We start from the raw sequence: 6770 nt of genomic DNA on the forward strand, positions 1-6770 counted from the left end.
TCCGATTTGAAAAATTCTTTCGGTGTTAGATAGCTCATTTATCGAGGAAGGCTATAGGCTATATATCATCACGCTACGACCAACAGGAGAGGAGCCACGGGGGTGAAACCGCGCGGAGCAGCTAGTCTAAGGTATATATTCTAAATTAATGTGGAAGTAACTTTGTTTGTATGTCTGTTTATTCTTCATTTTCATATAAAAGAGAATGAATTAAAAGGAATATCAATATAGTTTTTAGTAATTGCCGATTATCAAGGGTTCTTCTTCGTTGATCCTACATAAAAAAGGTGTCAATTATGTAGGTATATTAATTGTAACTGCGATAAAAATATGATTTTTTTAATGTATAAAAATACAATAATTAAACATGCCCATAATAAATTTTTTAGTGTTACAAAAGTTCTAAAATATAGAAAATGGCCAATGCCCGATGCTTTTGATCAAGTTAATGTCAAATACGAGCGAATCCACGTGAAAATCTAGTTAACATTAAACACAAAACATTTTCCACAGAACCCTAAAAGCTATGCATAACTTTGAAATTTAACATTCTTATCCTATTTTATACCCTATTTCGATGCATTACGGTTTAAATTTAACTGCACAGTGATAATGCACTTGTAGATTCCTTTGCAAGTTACAATCATTGTGTCATTGTGATCAGTGGAGTTCAGACGTCACAAGTTTGTTTTAAAATAAATAATATTTGTTTATATTTTTTATTTATAATCAAAGATAGTGAAAGTGATGTGTTTTTGAACGGTTTTGGTTTTATTTTAAAACTTTGTGTGAGTATTTTATTTGTTTTTATTTTGGACAAGCTTACTATCGTTTTTATATTAATAAACATGTTATAGGTAGTATTAATAACTTAGAAAAATATAAGTGATATATAATAAATAAACAGATACTTGAGCATATTATTATCAATACAATATCTGTAATTTTAAAAAATAATAATTTCTTTTACCCCAAACATTTTAAAAATACAAATTTATCATAAGAAGCTGAAAATATAATTTTAACCAAAGTTCAAAAACCTTAATCGCCCGTCATAATAATTCTAACTAAATTAAACGGTTTTAAACCATAGAATCAATAAATAACCGTCTAAATACGAATCAAATGAATTATCTCTGGGAAAAAATAATTAAAATTAAACTAAATAAGTAAAACTAAGCGATTTAATCACAATAATGAGTGTAATTTGTCGCATGCGCATGTAACCTGGTTTACATCTACCTATATGATATGAGATATAATAAGAAGAAAATTAAACGTCTGGAAATTCAATTTACTTACAAATATCAATTTATTCGCATATCGTTTGTAGGTGGTAAATATATGTTTGTTTGTTTTTTACCGAAAAATTAAACTAGAAGGTAACCTGAATTTACTCAAGAATGAAGAAAATGTAGGTACTTACATACTTCATAAATTATTAATTTATATAACTATATATACTATGTTAATCTAGGAGAAAATCACAGATTAGATAATAGTACTGCACAATCAAGTACCTATTTCTATAACTTGTGTTATTCTGGTAGGTACCTACATAAGTGTCAATTGCTTTTCGCGGGAAAAAGTTCTTACAATAAAAAGTAGGACAAGTAGGATTAATATATATAGATAATACATATATATTTTTTTTAATCAGGCGATGTGTAGATTATTGTAAAAAGGCTTTTATGTAAAACACAGTTGGTACCTACCTAACTAACTAAAAGTAAATACCTTAGATCGTAAATAGGTACTGTAAAATATAGTAAACACACAACTCTAAAAAAATATTTTTGTTAAAATGCTGCGAACCGGCGAGCTTTTAAAACAATACTTTTTCTAGCACTTTTTAGTTCACCTGTTTTACATTTTAAATGTCATGTAATGCGGGCGAAGCCGCATGAGTTTTCTAGCTAAATAAATACATAAGTTATTGCTAAAACTGTCGCGTAAATAACAACGCTAGGCTTTGTTTAGATAAAGTTTCTAAGGAGATAGTTGTTATAAAAGAAATTTGCAAAATAAACCATTGTTGTTGGTACGAAAGCTTTTTATTTTAAATTGCTTGTATGAGTTGTAAGTATGTGAAAACCCGATTATCTTAACTTCTAAACCTTCAAAACAATTGAATTTTCAATGAATAAATTTTAATTAACGTACCTACTGTTACGATTGTTGTATGTTCCCCTAATGGAAATGTAGGTATCCCAAAATAGTACCTAGATTTTAGGCAATGGTTAACAAATCATTTTACGAGGGCTTATAAAGTTTTAAATTTGTTTTAATTATTTATAATTAAGTAGGTAGTAAGTAGTTGTAGGTTATCCGTTATATGCGTGCATTAAAAACGCCAAACATTCTAAGACGCAATGTATGGATGTTCCTTACTTTAAGGATCGATTCTGTTTTTAATGGAATTTTAAATGACATACATCCTAAAGAGTGATGATTGATTTATCTTTCATCCAAAACTTTATTTTCAAAAATTAATTCTATATGAAAAGCAAAAATCTACCTTCCACTTACTTACCACTATAAGACAAGGATAATAATATGATCAATTATTCTTCAATCTTTCATCTCCACTTGGAATCGAACCCTAGATCCCTCGATTCTATTCTTGCGTGTTAACTTAAATTTGCTCAAGCGATGGTCAAGTTTAAAAGAGCGGAAGTTTAAACATTTATTATATTTTAGACGGTTCCGATTTTTGTTTGTTTTAAAACATAATATACATCATTAGGCAATTGGATAAAAAACGATTTTTTCCGGTCTTCATTAATAATAGTTTTTATAAATTTCTGTGAGTTAAAGAAAAGTAGGTTCGTTTATAACCCGTTTTTGTTTTCACTACCGAATACGTAGAAACGGAAATTATGCGCGTGCGCAGATTGAAGTAAAAGTGATAGTCAGGTCCTGCTTACTGATCGGTGGGCTAGGGATTTTGCCAATAATTAAGTAAGTTTATGTTAATAGTATAAGAAAGAAAGAAAGGTATACCTTTAGTCCAAAAGATGAAACTAATACATCACAATGTACAAGATTTTATTAGGAAAGAAGATTTTAAGAATTTATTTATTTGGAAACCCAACAATACTACACCAGTAACACACACATAACAGATAACAGTTTATTTTAGATCTCTGTTTTTTAGGACTTAAAAATATACGTGTCAGTGAAAAGTTGATCATTATGATTCACTACAATGGTCAATGTATACATATAATGAAGTTCGCGTTGAAGTCGACAGAAATACATCCCCTTATTCTAATAGTAAGAACCAGACATTTACTATTGAGTTCCTATTTCAATAATATAAAATTAATGTAGCTATTGATAAATATGAATATTCAACTCTATTAATGTATTTATACGATTCAAAATATCTTTCTGTAATCAAACGATCCTCTGAACTGGAAATATTCTCCTAAATTACTCTACATTCAAAACTAATGCTACCGTATGCATGTATAACTATATGTACCGTCATTGTTTTGTTAAAATGTCAAATTGCGGCAAAGATTAAATCTAACTGCTTTGGCGACGTTTAAAACATAAACTTATAATAACACAACTTTTAGATAACAGTTTTTGGTAAGAAAATTGAAAAGGTTGTTGACACCGACATTTTAAAACTATGAACAGCTGTCATTTATTTTTATTACCTATACATACCTTGCATAGCTATAGCTTTAATTTAGTATAGATGTATAAAATTATAGTCTCTGGATTCCTATTTGAATTATATATGTCACGGCTAAAGGTAGGTGAGAACATAAACTTAAGATTAGCCGGCTAAACTTAGGTTTATTTTCGACGAGGTGTTAATGTTAGTTTGTTCTATCTTTAGCCGGCTAAACTTAAGTGTAACCGCAGGCCCGTGGCTAAAAATGTCGGGGTGGGTAGATTTGGTTAGCGCCGGGCCGGTGGAGGGCTTGAGGGGCCCGCACAGTGCCAGAAAACACTCGCCCTGTTCCTTACATGTATTATAGTAACCAAATCTACCCACCCCGACTCAGGGCAGAAAGCTGGTGGCTAGGTTAGGTTAGGTTAGAACTCTTAAGACCCGCACGAGCCGAGCGAGCGCAGCGAGCGTGCTGCGGCAGCAGCCGGCGAAGTGCCAGAAAACACTCGCCCTGTTCCTTACATGTATTATAGTAACCAAATCTACCCACCCCGACATTTTTAGCCACGGGCCTGCGGTTACACTTAAGTTTAGCCGGCTAAAGATAGAACAAACTAACATTAACACCTCGTCGAAAATAAACCTAAGTTTAGCCGGCTAATCTTAAGTTTATGTTCTCACCTACCTTTAGCCGTAACATATACACATATTTGTCATATTATTGTATTTTTATATCTAGGTACATACTAGCTATGCCCCGCGATTTTATCCGCATTGCTCCACTGTTGGACCCACAGGTTGGACCACATGAGTAGAAAGGTTGGACTTAGCGTGATCATATAATATAGCCTTCCTCGATAAAAGGGTCTATCTAACAGGGATTTTTTTTTTCAAATCGGAGCGTAGTTCCTGAGATTAGCACCTTCAAACATACAAAGAAATAAACTCTTCAGCTTTAGATAAGATGTCAAGACGTGTCTTTCTAAAATATGTTTATTTTACTGAGAGTCGCGAAAACAAACATTATAGAAGAGACTACTTTATATGATTTATTTATATCAGAAATGTGCTCTGTTTTCGATTTCCATTTGACAGAATAATCATATATCACCGGTATAGGTATTTTGTATGCACCGTATTGCCTGGCCTAGAAACATACACTTTCTCGGGATCACAATGGACTATTGCATATTTATAGATGGAAAATAGACTTAATTTAATAATATTATTATTAGAAATTAGTTAATTTGCGTTTGAGTAATGAGTTATTATGTTCGAGAGGAATACTAATTGTTTAGAAAATTAATTAACATAATGTACCTATATTCATATATTGTATAGTAACATTGTCATATTCTAATGTACCTAATATGTATGTAAGAATGTAACAATAGAGAAATTAGTTTTAAAGCACGAGTACCTAGTACCTACATTAATTAGTTATAAGCGAACCAAATATTATGTTTGCAGGAAAGTCCATTGTCCACATCACACCTAGACAATACCGATGCGTCAACTGGATAAATAATGTACAAAAACTTACCATTTATTTTAAAGGCCCGCCACGTGGCTTCGCTCCCGTTGGTCTTAACGTGATGATATATTATAGCCTTTTTTTTATAGCGGGGAAATCTTCCAAAGATACCCACGGCCCTGATATATTATAGCCTAGCCTTCCTAGATGAATGGGCTATGTAACACTGAAACAATTTTTCAAATCGGACCAGTAGTTCCTGAGATTACCGCGTTCAAACAAACAAACTCTTCAGCTCTATAATATTAAGTATAGATATAACTACTTAACTATTTCTTCCATAACCACATTTGTTAACACATAGTTAAAACATTGTACCTGTATAGTTTGAGATGCTATTACATCGATAAAAAGATAAATTAAGCAATCATTGAGACGTCAAACGTCTTCCTAACCCATCTAATAACCACAGAACATTGCAGCCCTAAAAACGATTATTTTTTTTTTACTATCCAATCAATTTTCTCTGCTGACTCTACACATTTACATACGTCACGGTGTTGACAGAGTAATTGGTACACCGTACCTTTCTTTTTCCATTATACTCTGAAATCGATCTCATTTAATTAATACAAAGTGAAATTTGTAATTACACGTTTAACTACTAAGATAAGGTGCCAGTTAATTTTGTTGATCATTAATAATCTCATTTTAACACTTAATTACAGCTTTGCATATTATTAAGCTGTCACGATTATGACTTCTTTACATTGCACAGTGTGATTGAAGTATTTAAAGTTTTAGAATAGATAGTCAAGAGAACACCAAACAGCGTAGATATATCAGAAAAATTAAATATACGTACCATCACAGCGCTCCGCGGTTTAACCCGCGTAGCTCTGCTCCTGTTGGTCTTAGCGTGATGGTATTATAAGCCTTCCTCGATGAATGGGATGATCTAACACCGAAAGAATTTTTCAAATCGGATCAGTAGTTCCCGAGATCAGCGCGTTCAAACAAACAAACTCTTCAGATTTATAATATAGAAGATAGATGACCATCCAAGACAAAAATATCAATGTTACAACAGAGTTGGTGCAATTTCTACCACACCTGTTTTCCACCTGAACCATCCAGCTAAATGATAAGAAAACAATAATGATGATGATCATTTTATCATCGAAACAAGATCAAAACATAATTTAATATCTCTATTAGCCTTCGTGACTGGGACCGTCACAAAATGTTTTATTTCGTGATTATATTTGACCCGAATCAAATATCAGTCGTGCGTTTTACGTCCTCAATGTTATAAAACGATATAAAACGGATTTAATAACCGGCAAAATTTAAAGTATCATTAAGCCTTAAGTGTATTTCTATGTACTAGAACGTTATCTCAGGACATCATTACATTGGCTGTATGATATAGGTGATACCGTGATAATAACTTTAAGGCATACAATCATTGACTGAATTAACAGCTATAGTAGTAATGTTTATACCACGATTTTCCTTACAAAATTCTCTGTTATTTTCAAACATAACCAATGATATATTAAATGAAAGTGAAATGATTATAACACATATAATTCTGTGATTACAGCTCACGCCGGCCGCGGCGGTCGTTAAGAAAAACCGCGACTCAACAAATTGCGGGAACCGACA

The sequence above is a fragment of the Colias eurytheme genome, chromosome 7, assembly GCF_061535395.1.
Source record: "Colias eurytheme isolate Ceu_HAF_F1 chromosome 7, ilColEury1 Martin Lab GWU primary, whole genome shotgun sequence".
NCBI classification, from domain to species: Eukaryota; Metazoa; Arthropoda; class Insecta; order Lepidoptera; family Pieridae; genus Colias; species Colias eurytheme.